Source organism: Simochromis diagramma, unplaced genomic scaffold (assembly GCF_900408965.1).
Source record: "Simochromis diagramma unplaced genomic scaffold, fSimDia1.1 OVJJ01000583.1, whole genome shotgun sequence".
Classification (NCBI taxonomy): domain Eukaryota; kingdom Metazoa; phylum Chordata; class Actinopteri; order Cichliformes; family Cichlidae; genus Simochromis; species Simochromis diagramma.
Window position 1 is genome coordinate 1,430,460 of NW_024387285.1, and position 18,444 is coordinate 1,448,903.

At 40.8% G+C, this 18,444-nt stretch overlaps 1 protein-coding gene across 2 annotated transcripts in view; it reads right to left on the reverse strand.

Moving 5' to 3' along the window:
• The window catches only part of LOC120716096 (protein unc-13 homolog B-like), a 158,082-nt gene that overhangs the window by 60,495 nt on the left and 79,143 nt on the right, over positions 1 to 18,444 (reverse strand). The window contains exon 1 of one of the 2 annotated variants that reach the window (XM_040003446.1): positions 4,213 to 5,120. The exons of the other annotated variant lie outside the window; for it this stretch is intronic. The gene's annotated coding sequence lies outside the window, so the exon portion shown is untranslated. Of the gene's footprint in view, positions 1 to 4,212; positions 5,121 to 18,444 lie in introns of those variants that run through there. 2 annotated transcript variants of the gene reach the window in all.

The window sequence follows — 18,444 nt, forward strand, 5'->3', positions numbered from 1 at the left end:
ACACACAGTGCTGTTGTTTTGCTTTTTTCCCCCATGTATGTGAAGTTGTTGCCAGGATACTATAGACAATACTTCTCAGTAGCATCCTCCCTCCATCAAAGCACTCCTTAGATATAAAGGTGGTCTTGTATTGCCATTTCTCCTCCATCACTCCATCCATTTAATGCTGCGGCAGGTCTGTACACAGTGACCCTTGCTGTCTCTATTTCCTTGCTCTGTCTGCTTCAAGGTATTCAGCTCATTCATCACTTGTCGTGTCTGGGCTAAACTAGACATACCACCAGTAAACACACACACACACACAACCCAGTGTGACTATCAGTGTGAGGACATGCCACTAAAAGGCCTTGACCACATCCTAGTGTTAAACACTGGGCCTAAAGGAAAAATGACTTAAAACACACAAACACGTGACTTATAAATATGTTCAAAGGCTTTATTTTTTGTGACGTTTTGCCAGGAACAGTAAATTCCCACGTCTGACTATCAACACCTAGCTTGATGTTAGTGTACAGTTTTTAATTTTTATCAACTCGAGTCTAAAGCCACCAGTGACATCGTTAAAACAGCAACTCTGCACACATGCATCCTGAATAGCCCTCCATCCACTGGCAAATATTCTAATCTACATGAAATATTGTTGTTGTTAAGTCAAAGCCACAGTGAGACCTACTTTAAAAAAAATCAGTCACCTCCTGGGCTGATAGATTAAGCCAGTTAGTAGTGCTAACGACAGTGAGTCAAGCCCCATAGATTTGCATGTTTAGTTGCTTTACTTCAGACATGAAAATATACATGTTTGCATGTCTAACACAGTCATTGTTTTTTTTAAAGCTAACATCACTGCTCATGTGTCTAAAATTAGTTAAAGCTTATAATTTGCATTTGGCAGAGCATGGTCACTTTGACTGGCATTTCATTTAATATGACTCACTGAGCTGAACCTCTTGACTCCATTTGTAGTGTTTCTGCCTTAAATCTATTATCTGACAAATCCGTGTGGAGTAGCTGAGTGAAATCCAGTAATTTACTTACCGCTAATTAACAGGTATCTGTGCGACACTCATCTAAATATGTGCACGTGAGGTTTAAAAAGCCCCAAGACAATGACAGCAGCCACAAGACTAAGTCAAATCTGTACAAACTATGACAGCTGCTATTGCCTATGTCTACTCTTTAACACACAAAATTAGTTCACATCTGTCTATTCCACCTGCAGTTAATATGCAGCCATTGATATGCTGGTGCAGACATCCCACATTTACTTTTCATTTGGAGTATTTCATATAAAGTCAGTGTATTCAAAGTCACCGCTTCCCATAAGGTTAGCACTGGAGATAATAATGTAAATATTAAAAGAAGCTCTGCCCCAGCCTGAAATTCATTATTGTCTTTTTAACCTTCAAGTCAAGACTTTAACCATAAACCGGATGACGTGATGGAAGTAATCTACACTGCCGTCTGCAGAACCCAGTGTTTCAAGCTTAAAACGGTTTTGCCCCAAGGTGAGGGTACAAACTGAAATACAGAGTATTTTCAACGAGTTTACTCATTTGCACGTAAAATGTCAACGTGTCCAATGCACGAATGCCTGTGCAGGTTAGAACCTCAGGTCATGCACACATTACTTGAGTGGCAGCAAAGAATCACTGTGGCCTTTAACTACATCAGCCTGCCTTCAGGAGGGAGAGCCTACAAACAATTAACAAGGTCAGGACTGGTGTGCTCGGTGGAGATCATTTTAATCACACGTCAGTCCAAATGTGAGGAGGTCAAGACCCAGATCAACTTTTTCTTTTTTTGCTACAGTCATGAATTTTTATTCAGATCGTCTATGAGTCGCAAGTTGCCTGAAACTGGACAGTGTGCTTGTTTAAAATAAAATCTGATACATGTTCTTGTGAGCTGTCTGCGTGTCAGCCATCAAAGTGATGCTGCACCAGAGTGATCAAAACGTCCCTATTGAAATGTCTTATGGAAACATTTCAGAAAAATATCTTGACATGCATTACAAAGTATATGTTTCGCTCACTGTTGCTACAAACCTGACATGAACCATGTTGTTTTAAAGTTTACAACCAGACGCGAGAGATCGGTTTGTGACGGTGCCATGAAAGATGACAGAGAGATGTCCTCCCCCGTTACCTACAGTAACTGCAAAAACACTGAGCTTCACTTCATACAAACAGAAACTGAGACCGTGGATTATTTGCAAAACCTCACATAATACAAAAAGTTTCCAAAAACTTTTCAGGCAATAAATGAAGAATGCACTTCCTGAATCTGTCTTCATTTCAAATCACAGTTAGTTTCGAAGTTTCTCCTCACGATTGTTAAGTGTCAAATCTTCCCAGATTTTCATGAAAATCTTACCTGATCAAATATTCCAACTTCCTGTGGGCTCCCTCAACTTGTTCTCGCTCCCTGTGTGACTATGAATCTTTGTAACCACTCTTGAAACAAATGGGAAATCAACAAATGGCCACAGGCAGTATAGACGATGGACGTAACCACCACGATGGCATCCATTCATCGACCTTTGGCCATCCCGGCATTGATTTTTGAAGCCAGAAGTAACTGTGCATGGGTGAAAAGGTGGAGTGCTAATTTATCCCTTAACGCTAGCGTGGTGCACCTATAAACTGTACAGGTGCAATGAACAGACTGAATTTCACTCAGAAAAACTGTCTTGACATCTGTCGATGAATGCAGGCCACCCCCCATAAAAAAATGAAAAGAAGCAAATCTTGAGTGGCCACTAGAGGAACTGCAACTTTTGCTATGACCAATGGCTTCATTTTTAGCCCTGGAGGTTGTCCCTTCACAACAGGGGTAGGCAACGCCAGGCCTCGAGGGCCGGTGTCCTGCAGGTTTTAGATCTCACCCTGGGTCAACTCACCTGAATCAAATGATTAGTTCATTACCAATCCCCCTGGAGAACTTCAAGACATGTTGAGGAGGTCATTTAGCCATTTGAATCAGCTGTGTTGGATCAAGGACACATCTAAAACCTGCAGGACACCGGCCCTCGGGGCCTGGAATTGCCCACCCCTGCTTTACAACATCATGGCTATAAATAGGCCTCCTGTCCACTAACAAGCTAACAAGTTTGCTTCTAAAATGATCTGTTCAGTTTATGTCTCGATGGAAAAAAACAAAGAACAAAAACTGAAAATAAAACATCCATTTAAAGTTGCTTGTCTGCAACATTTTTATAAAAACACATCCCCCTCCCAAACCTATTACTGCCTACAGCTGGTAACTCAAACTCAACCCTTCAGTCACAAGCTCCTTTAATCATAGTTGTCAGGGATTTATTCAATTACTCTAAGCCCAAAAGACAGCCACAATACAACCCGCAGGGCATGGACATAAGGATGATGAACTTTGTCTGAAATATTGCTTTTAATTATTGCAAGAAGCTCTGAAAGCTGCTAAATGGCTCATATGAAAAATGCATTTACAGCAAAGATTCAAAAGAATGATTAAAACACTTCCAAGTTAGAAATTACTCATATCAGTCCTCTAGTCGTCCCTCAACCTGATGAATGTCCTGACCTGCAGGTTGAGAAGTAATGTAATGAAGGAAAAATGTTAATTACTTTCTGCTATTACTCTTCTAAAAAAAATGTTTAAAGCTCGAGCTTCTGGACACGCCCCGCGGCGCTAAAGCCTCGACGCGTTCACACCCTCTACACGACACGAGTTGGGGATCACGACTTGTAAACCCACACAGGGAGCTGTTCTGGAGCGTCTGCACAGAGCTGGAGGATGAAATACTTTTGTCTTTTCCTGTGAAGCTCAATGCCAAGTCAGACTGGTAGGGATGGAGAACAAGAGGCAGGGATGCTGTATCGCATTAACAGAAAATTATGTATCAGCGCAGCCGGAGGACGAGACGGAAAGAAAGTTTCATTTTGTTTCAGCAACCTTGGAAAAATGTGAATTTCTAACATAAGATCTTCACAAGAAAAGGAGAGGAAATGTGTTTCCTTTATGAACACATGCTTCAGCACTTTGTGTCACACACACATATCTGCACACACACAGCTTAACCAGGAGGTCATTAAACACATTAAAGTTCTCCTGAGTCACGAAATGTAGTTTATCTTAAACAATTCACAGGACAGAATTAATTCTATTAATTCTAACTCTAATGATATTTTTGCATTCCTGCCGTGATTCCGTCCTGAGTGAAAACTGAATACCTACCTCATGCAGATTGAAAATGAGCCAAGGTGGTAAATAAAGAATCAAAGTCTGACAGCAAAATCCAAGCATCCGACAACAGAGCGGCTACGATCCCCAGTGAACACGAACAGAGTGATTGCACCTCTTTACATCATTTTCAAAGATGTGCAAGACAAAAGGCTTTGAAGTGACAAGCTGGGAAAACTAATTAACCCCCCTCGTAGTGCGATCCACTCAGCTCCACAATAAATCAGAAGACATTAGCAGATTAAACATTAATCAAAAAAGAAGAAAAAAGTTGGCAAGCTTGTCCTTTGCTTTCGCCACGTCGGGCGTGTCAATCAGCGCACTCTGTCACTTTCCCCTTGTTTCCTCTACTCGTCTCTGTGTTGATCACAGCGCTCAGCGAGTCGCCTCCCAGCAGTCTCTTTCACCTCCGACTCAGTCTGCACACACGGCGCTGTCTCCTCCTCCTCCTCCTCCTCCTCTCCATCTCTCTCTCGTTCTTTGGTCCTGCCTCTCCATCTCACACCCTCACATCTCCCGAGCGATCTTTATTGCTTCCAGGCTTTTCCCTCAGCTCACCTCTTCCTATTAGCTCCACTGATCGCAGCTTGTTGCACGGCCGACAAAAGCACCGCTTCTTTTTGCGTTCACTCTCTTCTCACTCGCCTCTCTCTGTTGCTCTTTTTCTCTCATAGTTTCTGACGGCCGCACGTTACTCAGCTACATCAGTATGCCCTCAGCAGAAGATATCTGAAGGACTACACTCGTATACTTTCAGATATATGCTGTGCAGACACATAATAATTATGCCAGGAAGAAATTAATTTGACCGCTTCATCCTTTAACCCATCACAGAAACTACCCTTTTAATCTCTGCTTTGAAGTGATTCACATTTCTAAAAATAAAACATTTTTAATGGTTAATTTGGAATCATTAATTAATGTTTTGCTACCACTGAAGAGTTCCCATTAATTTATAATTAATTAATCTCTCCAGTATGAAAATTAAGAAGTACTTTAAATAGTTTGCTGTCCCTTGCAAATGAAAGCAAAGTGTCTCTCTGTGGGTCCAATCATCACTTTAGTCCAGACGCAAACATGTCCAGACTGTCCAGATGTCATGGTCCGCGGCCCGGTGTCCGAGGAGCTGATGGGATGCCCACGCCCACGGGTGTGGCTGTTAACTCCACACCTGCATCCCATCTCAGTAACAGCTCGGCGTGTTTTTGAGCCACCTGCCCGTCTGGAGTTTGGATCGCCTCCGGTACCAATCACCTCTACTTTCCTGGAGCTCCCCCGCGGACCCTCACCCCTCCCTCCGGCTCCCACGGCCCCGCTTTGACTCCTCCCACAGTCCCGATTACTGCGTCCCTGCGTAACTCACCCCCCCGGTCCCTTGGTTTTTCTAGTTTCTCGCGTGTTTTCCTTTGACCGTTCCGGGACACCTTTAGTTGAAATAAAGTTTATTTTTCGTACTCCTGTGCGTGTTGTCTCTGCTTCTGGGTCCAGCTTGTGTACTGTTCTTCGGTTCATGACACCGGAGCCACCGTGTCAAACTTGTGGATAAATTTCTGAATTTCTTTTTCAAATCTATAAAGTTCTGTTTGAGTCTGAATGTCGTAGCTGAAGTGAATTTCTGTGAGTGAAGACAACATATGTGCAAAAGATGGCAGCAGATTTGACATTTTTGCCCATTTATCTCAGTTAATCGACGTATTGGCGCCAACAGATGGAAGGTAGCAGATCTGATGGCAGATCAACAGTCTTAGTGCCGCTCTATGGCTGTGTTGATACAGCAAAGTCACGCTGAAGACAAACTATATCACGCTTTAAAATGTTGTGTGAGAGCTCATTTTTAATGAAAACTATTTTAAAAAAACGACTTCTACCTGGAGCAAAAACCAGAAGCACTAAAGCAGCTGAAACAGTGACGGGGAGAAACTTTTCCATAACGAATGAAACCAAAGACTCATCATGTGTTGATCTAATTTTCATGGTTATCATTATTAATTTCCTAATCATGTCAGCGCTGCTGTAGAGTTTGTTTCATTTTGCTGTTTGTTTCCAATAAGAAATTCATTCTAATTAATTTCTTCAGGGTATGAACATCAAGCAGCAGATTATTTAAACTTGTGAAATATGTTTATTTTTAGTCATGCAGGTGGCATGACTCCAGGAACGTCAATCCCGTGACTGAAAAAATACCTTCAAATAAATAATAATGCATCTGCAATCTGCATTTACACATATGCTACCAGTGAAGTCAAAGTTATAGACCGAAATGCCATAAAAATTACAAGTGTAAGAATGCAATGTTCCTCTGGGAAGCCTTGAGTCTCGGCATTCCTGTAGATGTTACTTTGACACATACAGTCACCCAAACATTATTACAGACCATGCACAGCCTCATGATAACAGCACATTGGCCTTCATCGGCAGACCAATGCAGGTTGTCACATAAAAAGATCTTTTCAGAAATGCTTCAAGGAACAAAAAGCCAGAGGTGGTGACACTGCCTTAAGTCACCTCTGGCCTCAATCTTTTCATGCATTCAAGGGAGAACCAGTGCAAGCCTCACACGCTGAATTCCCACTGATAGTCAACATATCCTGGTGCAAGAAGACCCCTCCAGGAGTCCCATCTCCACGAGGAGTCCTGGAGGGACAATGTTTCACAGGCGGTTTGAATATTGTGGCTGACGTGTGCAGAAATGTAGCGTGTGCCGGCTTAATTTCTCAGATTTAACATTTGTGAGAGCTCATCTGTAAGACTGACAACAATATGAGTAATTCATGTCAAAAACACAATAATGTATTCAAGTTTCTTTACTGATGTGGAACCATCGTCTTTGAAGCACGAAGGCATCCACTTTGTTATGGATGATAAACAGGAACAAAATGCTTTGCAGCGAGCGGATAGGGATGTGACTTACGGCTCATTAAAAAGCCATTAGCACAAAAGAGCATCAAAGCCATGGCCAGTGGCTCCACAGCCTCCGGCCCATGACACGGCGTTCAGCCCTGAAGGCGAAGCTCAAACTAATAACCGCTCGTGTTGCTGTTACGAAAGACACGCGTGATTGTAGATATTATTCACATATTTAACTACTACCAGAGGAACAACTGTTTCACACCAGCATCTGTTATTGCACAGTATATTACACACACATCTCAGGTCATATTAGGCTTTAAAAATGAGGGCCTATTATGTAAGGAACCAGCCACAAATGACTGCAAAACACACTTCTATGGCAGAAAGTCACATAATTAGCACCTCTGCCTATGTGACAAAGACAGACATCTTTTCCAAGGCTTGGGTGTTCATTGACAGAGTGAGAAAACATCACTGAAGAAGAATTGCCATTCAATATTATGAAAGCAAGGCCCACATAACACCTGGCAGGCCTTTATTTTGCATGTGCTGAGATGCTTGGTTGAATTAAATATGTGCTCTGGGCAAGCAAAGCCCACAAGAGCCTTGAGCCATAGAAAAAACAAATCGCACTTGAAAAGACAGGAATCACACTGCCGGCAGACAGTCGGAGGTTCGATTTTTCAGCTTTTCAGTCTTCTCAGAGAGCTTTAGTGTCAAGGGTAGGGATGGGTACCGGTATCCGGTGCCATTATGGCACCGGTTCTGACATAAACGGTAGTAACCAGACCGAAAGGCAGAGCACATTTCGGTGCTTTATTTCTGTGCTTTTTTTTCCTGAGATGTCACACACTTCGGATTCTAGCCAATCATTTTACGTTTCCAAGGAGAGTAGGCGGGCCCAGGTACGTACGTTCTTTTTGAGCAGAGCTAGAGATTAAAATGACCAAGGCGAAGCGGTCAAAAGTCTGGCTGTACTTCACAACAAAAGATGCAAACTCAGCAGCCTGCAACAAGTGCTTTAAGCTGATACTATGCAAAGGAGGTAACACCTCGAATCTGATGAAACACCTGGCGACGCATAGCGGGTTTTTTTTAAAGCTGAGAAATGCACCGTACCTACAGGTGCATTTCTACAGGTGTGGTGCCTGTTATTGGACCCGGAGTTAGCAACATCCCCCAAAAACCCGAAGAGGAGAGTCCTGGCCCCTAGCCCTGCCAGTGTAGCAGAAATGATGAGGATGATGATGCAGCAGCAGCCGTTCTTCTCTGCGTGAGTAGCTTAATGTTGTTCGTGTTTAATTTACGTTGTGTACTCTAACCACATTATTACATTAATGCATGTAAGGTAAACTAGCAAACACCGTCGTAGTTACATGCGGCTGTCTTCTTGTTTGATGGCAGATACTCCCTTCACCCTGGCCAAAAAGGCTAAAATGACCAAAGAAAAATTCGAAAACAGTTAAACATGAGAGGTTTTTGGACAAAGTTTGTGTTTTTTCCATTGTTTAAGCACTGCTTCCAGCCAAGAGTGATACCATATATGCCCCATAGCTGCAGAAAAGGCTAACATTGTTATCTTTTTACAAAAAAACAGCTGAACATGAGAGGTTTTTGGACCAATTTTGTGTTCTCCATTCTTTAAGCACCGGTTTGAGCACCGTTTAAGCACCGGCACCGTTTCAAAAGTACCGGTTTGGCACCGGTATCAGACAAAACCTAAACCATCCCTAGTCAAGAGTAGTAATTTTTAAAGGCAATGAAATGCAGGTTCTCTCATTCCAGGCATGTCTCAGCATTTTACTTTTTACAACAGCCATTGTTGCAGAGAACAAGAGTTACTGGGACCTGTGCAGTAACAGAGAAAGATATCTTGGACTGTGCAAAGGATGTGGCCTCAGGGTCCGAAAACTCAAAGCAAATCATAAGTGCCTCAGTGTCTCTTTTATTCTTTCTAATGGCCAGCCGGAGGCGACTCATCTTTTTTCCAAATAAAGTTAGATTTTATAAAAAGAGAGCCAGTTTACTCCTCGTTTGATTACCCCTGTAAACCCTTCTCTGGTGTGTTTATAGTCTCAATCACTAGTTTTAAGTCTAATTTAATTATGTTCCCATGTAGTACACTAGACGATAGAGTGTAATCATATGATCATATCATATTGCAGTTTTTCAGTGAGACTCACCACTCTTTCAATTGTTGTTTCCTTGTGTTAGAGGAGTGAGACATTTAGTGCTAATTCTCTACAACACAGCTGTTGGAGTTTTCTGCATTTTTTCCTCCTCAAGATTTTTTGGCTTAGTTTGTAGTGAAACACTGAGATTCTCTACATTGGAAAGCAGTTTCTCTGGCATGCTAGTTATTAGGAAGAATTTCTGTCATGTGCTGTGCAGTGAGGAACCCAACAAAAGATGAGCCTTATTAAGTCTGATTAAGTCCAAAACAATAGAAACAGAAAGAGAAGCAAACAAAGTTCCAAATGCAAAGAAATAAGTACAGAAGAAATACAGCAGGGAAACAGCATGATGCAACAAAGAACACACGCGAGGCAACCAGTGGAAGTGGACACGGGAGAGACAGGTGAAACTAATTAAAACGAGACAAGGAAGTAAGATAAATGACTATCAAAGTAAAACAGGAAGTGAGTAACGAAAACATTGAATCTCTGTACAGTAGAATATAGAGAACTTGACGTGAGAAGACAGCCCTTTACTGTCATTGTGCATGTACAACAAAATTGTGGGTACTCCACCTGACTGTGCAAGAAATATAAATAGCAAGACAGCAAGAATAATAAAACAAGGGGAATATATATACAAAACTAGAGGAAGGCACAAAATATAAAAAGAATAAGTTGGTCTGTGTATAGAGTCCGTGTATGAGTGGCTTGAGGGATGAAGGTTACTCAGATTGGTGGATGGGCAACAGTGGGTGGGTGGGGGCATCGTGGTTGTTTGCAGCAAAACACAGAAAGGTGCACAGAACAAGAGCTCATAGCAAACAAACTGTAACAAAGACTCAAAATGTAAAGAGCACAGAATACAAGAAAGCATCAACGCCTGGAAACATGAAACCATAGCGACTAATAAAAAAAAGGAAATAATACCCGAGGAATAACTAAGCTACAAATGGCAACTGCAACTAAGCACCAGAGATAAATACTAAGGAAAAACACAAAGATAAATTAGAAAGCATACAGGGAATCAAGCAGAATATATTTAATTATAAGTCCAAGAACTCATAATTTAATATTTATTATTACTTTCTTTCTTCCTTATCAGTGTTTTCAGTGAAGCTTTCCTGTTGTGAAGTCATGCACAGGTAATTCCAGATAGCTGAGAGTAATCAAGTCACTAAGGTGCATGTAATTATTAATTAGAGGGACAGTTTTCCAACAGCGTAACAAGAATTTTGAGTGCACACTAAACCAAAACTCTAAACTACATATATCCAACTTATTATGGTGTCAAAACAAGAACATTTTTTATGTCCACATAAACTAAGGCAGATTTCCAATATGTATTTGTCAGCTGCCTAAAATGCCACGAGCAAGAACAAATGACCTCAAGCATCACTGTGATAGAGTCGTGTGAAAGAAACAAAAGAAAAAGCACCGTAACAGTCAACAAGTTGGGCGACAAATTTGACATCCACGTCTGCTCTGCTGTCAAGAAATGAGCAAGTCAGAAAATTTACTGACTGACTAATATACAATATCTGCTGCCTCTTATTGCAGAGTACCAGAAACTAATCATGACATCATTTATGTAAAACGCTGTATGATGTCTGTGAGTGCAGTCATTTCACCTACTACACAGGCTGTCGGCAGGAGAGCAACGCTTTCATACACCAGCTGCACCTTTCACAAACTGAACAGACAAATGGCATCTGGGTATAGGAGTCATGGTTATCTGATACGGCGGCTGGCAGAGCTGACAAATAAACCCAACATCCTGCCATTGCCTGGAATTAACTTCAGCCCCGGAGCGTTTAAGATGCGATATAAAGAATTTCATTACCGATAAGGACGTTTCGTTTTCAGTGTGAAGAGGAATTTAATCTACAATTTAGCTATACAAGTTTCACATTTAAGGCGCGTTATTCTTGTAATCTTTTGTAATGAAACATATTTCATCAACATATTTTAGTGTGTGTGTGTGTGAAGGTATTTTCATAGCCCCTGTATTTAAGCTAGGTGCAGTCGCTCGGAGCAAACAAGCAGCCAAACATCTGATTTAACACCAGGATTCATGAGGGCATGAATGAGGCTCCTTACACTTCCTGTAATACGTGCAGACATATCCACACAGGCTGCCCACGGGCCAGATTTCCACAGTGACTTTCAGCCAAAGTCATGGAGCAACATCAGGCTTCGATCTCTCAGCGAGGCGGGTCGTTAGTATATTGAACAGACTCATGATCGTCAAAACATACAAAACAATTCTCCCCTCATTTACCCTTCCTCCTCCTCTTACTCACAGTCCTGTTTCCTTTTCCTCTCGTGTGTCCACGTCTCCTGCTCTGGCTTCAAATGAAGTTTCACCAATTAAGATAAAGATTGCCACCAGTTTGTGTTTTGTTTTTAACCTTTTAAATCAGTTTTTGATTGAAGGTAAAAAGAACAAACAATTTAGAATAACTGTTTTCTGTAAATGTCTCAACAACAAACAGCAGAACACAAGTGAAACTTTTCACCTGTTGACAATTTCCAAATCTGATTGGTGTAGTTAAAAACTAGGAGGGGCTGTCACTCCCAACTACACACGGACACTTGTGAAGGTCCACATTTAAGCGCATAAGTGCAGCATTAATGTAGCGCAGGAGCACATTAACATAAACCTTTTCTTATACCTGACTAAGAAGATGTTGTTGCTTAAATCTAACACGCAAGTCAATGCAAAAGTAAGAATTTTGTAAAAATCAAGTTGAGTTGAGTGTTTTCTAAGTCGCCATCCTGGCGCCTTGAACCTGAACAACAACCACGACAGCCACAGTATGCAGAAAAGCATCTCTGAATGGATAACACATCAACCTTAAAGCAGATGGGCTCCAACCAGACGACTCCTGTTAGCTAAAAACACACACGGGCTCGAAACAACTGGGAGAAAAAGTTTGGAAAGACATTGCCTGGAATGATAAGTCTCAATTTCAGCTGCAAGATTTAGATGGCAGAGATTGAGTTTGAACTAAAAGACATGAACCTGCAGCTCCATCCTGCCTTCTGTCAACAGCTCAGGCTGATGATATTGGTGGAATAAGTGGGGGTATTTTCTTGGCACACTTCAGGCCCTTTAGTACCAGTTAGGCATCGTGTAAACACCACAGCCTACCTGAGGTTTATTGCTCTGTACCCATCTTCTGATCACTGCTTCCAGCAGGATAACACACAAAGTTCAAATAAACTCAAACTAGTTTCCTGAAGATCAAAATCAGTTCCAGATGTAAATCCAGTAGAGCACCTTTTGAATGTAATAGAACAGGAGATTCTTATCTTGGATGTGCAGCTGTTGGCACTTCTGGAAGCAAAACTGGGGCACCTAATAAAGTGGCCAATGAATGTATCATTTCTTTTAATGCACGGTTGTCTGCTGTGAAAATAAACATCATCCAAGCCCGATAAATTCTGCTTGACACTCATTAAAATCAGTCAATAAAAATCACGGTGCTTTAAATTCCAAATGTTTCAAACATTTAATTTAAATCATTGACTGGATGAAAGGCGTTGGCAGTAATAAACGCAAAGTCTAGAATGTGAATATGTCATTTAGCCTAAACTTCACAAAGCCATTAAAATGATAAAACAAGATGGAGGTAAATCCTGACTGCATTAGCAATAAGGCAGCGCAGCACATTTATTAAGACAGATGTCCCGGTGTAGAAAGAGCTCAGGGCGTAAAGAAGCCGCCTGCTTCCATCCACTCAGTTTGAAAATTCACTCACTAATTTTCTAATCAAAAGAAGAAGCGCGTCTGCCCCCACCTTATTGTTGACGCTCTGAAATAAAACAGTTCACATCTGAGTGACTTAGATAACAATTTCTCCACCAATAGGAGCTCCAGTACATCACAATTCAGTGAAGCAGCACGACACTGAGTGTTTTGTGTTTATGAATCACTGCAAATGCAACCGCAGAATATTTATGAAGTGCTTAATAAACCATCTGTACCAGGGAGCAGGAGGTTATTCCTTTCCACATGTTCCTTTGGATCCTTGGTGAAATGCTACAGGAATGCCATTTCAAACAAATATATATCCTTAGACTAGTCTGAAAAATACAGTAAACAAAGCTTTCTCACTCCCCATCTTTCTGATTATTTCCCACCTTTTCATTCTCACTGCTCGTCTTCATCAGGACCCCTGGACAGGCAGTCGGGAGGTGGTCCGCTCCTTACATATCCAATCATGTCTGCATGTCTCCTCTGTCGATAATGAGTTATCACACTCCACCCTGTTCCATCCAACGTGCTGTTTCCTTTTGTTATTAATGCTGCTTTCAGTTTTTCCCCTGATCTTACTCAGAGACATCAGGATCAGAATCCTTTTATTAATCCCAAAGGAAACGATGTGTTCACTTCTTACTGCTCCAAGACAGTGAGAACAGTAACTAACTAAACCACAATAAAGAATGCAATATATTACAAATTACAATAGATGACAAAATAACTCTAATATATGGTGGAAATTGAGGCAGATGCATAAACAAGGTAAATGTAAAGTCGATTTAATTGTGAAAACAGGTTGAAGGGATCAAAGAGACATGAAGCTTATATCTGTGCTCATTCCTCAGTCTTTAGAAAATAAAAAGGGCCAGAGTGATGACAACAGGGTTACATTTGACAGTGCAGGAAAGCAGACGTGATGTGAAACACAGACTAGCATCTGAGCAGCATCTGTCCCTTTTTCTTTAAATTTCATTGATCTTCTGTCATTCTGCCTTTCAGACTGCGATCCAGCTCCACCCCAACTCCACCTCATCCTGGCTAGACAGAGATCCTGGTCCAAGTCTCCATCTGCTTCATCTTTTTTCTACTCTGTTCTGCTTCATCAAAGTCTAATCACCGAATAGTTTATTACTCAATCTCTGCATTTCAATGAATCCTGTTCACTTACTGAAATGGCTTTCACTGAGCAAGGCCGTTCATGTTGAGTTTGAGGCTACTTGTACTGCACAGGCAAAAGCAGGCAGGAAAGGCTTAAAAGCATCAAAGCAAATAAAGTGAAAATTTCAGGTAAAGCAACAGCAGCCAATAAAGCCACTGAAAATATAGATTTTTTCATAAGCCTCTGAATGTTTATCTGCACACATGAACACTTTCACCTGTTAGAATTTTAGATATACACTCACCAGGCACTTCATTAGGTACATCATAAATCCACTAATCAGCCAACCCAGGCTATTAAGGCATCGGGTCGCCTTGCTGTGGTGAGAAGACAGTGGCCGCACTACCTGCATATTGCTGCTGACCATGTCCATATCTTTATGACCACACTCGACCCACCGTCTGATCCTTCTTCACGTCATGTAACAAAGCTCACATCATCTCAAACTCGTTATACCCAAATAACCACCTTACTTACCAGATCTCAATCCGACAGGTCACCTTAGGAATGTTGTGGAATGAGAGGTTTGCATTGTGGGTGTGATGCTTCATGTCAGTATGGACCAGAATGGTTGTTGAATCTATGCCATGAAGATTTAATGCAGGTCTGAAGGAAACAGGGTCAAACTCACTACATGCAAAGTAAAACCGGTGACGCAGCTGATGAGTGTGTATTTAATCAGCTATTTCACTTTTTAAACTACAACTTTTTCATTTTGATATGTTCTTTTGACGGCAATTTCAACCACTTATCTATTACATTTAATTAAATAATTTCAAACTGTTCAGGTTGACTCAATTCTTTAATTAAGTTGCCTTCCCTTGTTATTTTCAGAACAGTTATTACTTCGAGTACCCCCAGGCTACTGTGAAAGTTCAGAATCCCTTTCCTACAGGTTGTTTAATAAAACCTTATTGTCAATTTCAGTTCAGATTTATAGCGACACACGTCGTGACAGGACATTTTCCACAGTCTCATCCTGCCTGTTAACAGGGTTTGAGAGCAAACCAGTGACTCCCTTTGAGCAACCAAATGATGACAGCTCAGTGTGTATTTGTATTTTACCATCTACCAAATAATGCAAAAGTGTTTGAGGACAGAAATCTTTGTGATTATGTCTTTCTTTCTGAGTTAATGATTAAGTTACTACGATTGTAATAAAAGCATTAAAAAAAAATCTAATTCCCACCAGTTTTGCATCAATAATTCAAAATAAACAATTATATTTCCAGATTTTCATTACTGCTATAGCCAGACTGTCTGGAGCTCTGGAAGAAGAGTTGACATATTTAAATAGAATATTTGCATTACACCATATTTGTGGGGTGAAACGTCAGTTCTGCAGGTTCTGAGTCTGCTGTACTTTAGAAAGTGGGTCTGTACAGCGACTGTAACAACCTCCCTGATGCTGTGGGCCACAGGATCTCCTCATCTCCCTCCCCACAGTCCTTTCTGGCTGCCCCTCATATTCTCTGATGCTTGTTTTGATGTCTGCCCGGCCCAGAGAGCGATCTCATCTGTTAAAGCCTCTCTTTGGTTGCACAAAAAAGTGTGTGTGTGTGTGTGTGTTTGCATGTGTGGTTGTAAGAGTGTGTGAAGCATTTCCAAGGACGAGGGAACATCTGCATAGTCCTGTAACCTAAAGTACCGTTTCCACGAATTTCCACAATAGCAAATACTGACTGAATGTTTCTAACCTGAGTTCCCTTCAGACATCATAACCTCATTATGGACATCTTTTGAATAGCAAACACTGTTTTTGGAAAAAACCCTGCTGCCAGTTTCAAAATCTGGAAATTCTGCACAGCTCATAATAGAAAGTTGCCCCTAAAAGCATCCTCTACTGAACACAGGACCAAGGTCCTGCTGTGGCACCGATACAAATGAAAGCTCTGACTACAATACCTTTACATTCTTAAAGTGTTACGTTAGATAAGGTAGTATAACAACATCACCCCGTCTTTGATATATCGCAGTTTTGTTATTGAAATGCATCACAGTTATGTTGATGTGTAATATTACTGTATTGCAGCAAAGTGAGGTCTTGCTATTTTGGCATATACACAGCATTATGTGTCCTTTGGTGTTAGTCGTTCCTAGTTGTTACATGTACACACTTGTGAGCTCTTGGCATCATATTTACATGCATGGAGTAAAATTCTTGTTTCAACATGAAGAGACACTTTTTAACTTAAACCACGGTCTTTTCTCCAAACTAACCCTAGTTTTTCAGGCCCGACCCTGCACTGCAAGGGAAAATTATAATTATGAGATAAAGTGAAACAAGCTTCCACACCAGACACAAACTGCAGGCCAATTATCTCTTGGCATACAATATTGCCACGACTGGTTCATCACGGCACAGGCAACAAAGGGCATCTTGTATAAATCTCTGCTGATGGCAGCTTTATAGGAGAAAACGACAATATTTTTCACCCAGAGATTAGAATTTGTTGCATATGCTTTAGTTCCCCAAACTTTACCGCTTTCGTCTAATAAACTGTTAAATTCAGGTAAAAACAGCAAACACCGTCAAAGATCCATGACCTGTAAACTCTGCTGCTGTGACATCTGCATACATGAAGACACAGTTGTGTCATATAATTTTGTCTGGCAGACAAAAATAACACTTAAAAAACGAAACTAACAAAATAGGCTTAACAAGAGGTTCTGATCAGATAAGCAGGAGCACAGTGCTGTTTGAAGCATCCCAGTGAATCACAGCACTGTCATCTTTCTCCCGACGACAGTCTGTGTGCAACATACAGCTGGAGCCACATCCATCAACACCAATCCACAGAGCTGATCAAACGTGGCAGGAGAAAAGTGACGGGCATGAAAAGACTCTTAATCGTCTCCTTAAATTGAAGAGAGAAAAAAAACAAAAAGAAAAGAGAAAAGCCACTATTTGACTTTATAGTTATAGAAGTTACATAAATATATAATCTTCGTCTCGGCAACGCTTTTATTTTTAATGCAGTATAATTATTTAGCATGCCAGACTTTGGTGCCATCCCTTGAACTGCATATTATATAATTAAGATGAAGATCTTCCTTCGTTAAGTTAAAATGTATCCAAATGTTTGTGTTTGCTGAAGGCGAGTCTGAGCTCAGTTTTCCCCAACATGACAATTCACAGCTACACTTAACTGTACTGGGAAGCATGTTCCCCTCTGATATTCACCAGCAGTTACATGTTAGTTGTTCTGTTACTCAGATTGTTCTGCCAAAATGTCACGTGGTTCATCGCAGCAAGTATGAATATGCCAACAGAAAAAAGCCGTAGATGCAAAGACGTTTCCCTAACTGCAGTCAATGAGGCGTCACATGTGAATAATGTATCAGTGCTATTGTTTTAAACACTATAAATACTTCTGTCTCATCATTATTTTGTTTTTGAATATTCGTATATTAAATATACAAAAATGTTACATAACTATACAATATGTAAGTTTATTCTTCAGTCGAGAGTAAAATATTAAAACTGCACACATACATATAAACTATTAGTTGAACTGAACAAAAGTTCTGACCCAAAGTAGGTCACATTAAAATAAAAAGTATATATCTGACACAGAAACTCCAGCACCAAGACTCATCTAGCACAAACTTACTGTACACAATACTGCTCACATTAAAAAGTGGAAGAGCTTTCCAGAAACTTTCAGCCTTTCAATATTTCCCTTATGGTTTGTTTCATACAGCTACCGCTTGTGACAGCGATTGTCTAAAACGCACACAAGTGATTTATTAAATTTCTCGAGTCAGAATTTCTCATCTTTGCTCACATGTAATCACACAAACACACTCGTACTGCTGCAGCTATCTATCTATATATCTATCTATCTATATATATATTGCATTATGCATCTGCATCCACAAATATTGATATTTTATATCAGTTTTTTGCATATTGATGAAAGTCTGTGTCAGATTGTTTTAAAGTGGTTAAACATGAACAAAGCAGCATCATCCGCCCTCTGCTTTGTTACTGCCTACAGCTTAATTTTATCACATAAACAATTTATTAACACATATTTGCGGCGCCTCCTCCCTGTCGTGCTTTGTATCATTCAACTGTACAGCAGGTCACACTTTTACGTCGAGGATAAAAACCCTTGTTAAACCTCGACCACAGCACTCCTGGCAAACATCCTCTCTCCTTGGTCCCCTCTCCTCTGGATGCATTTTAAAAATTGAAACATTCTTCAAGATGGTGCAATGAAATTGATTTCAAGGTCAACGGCAAGAGGACGTGTGACATAATGAGAAAAAGC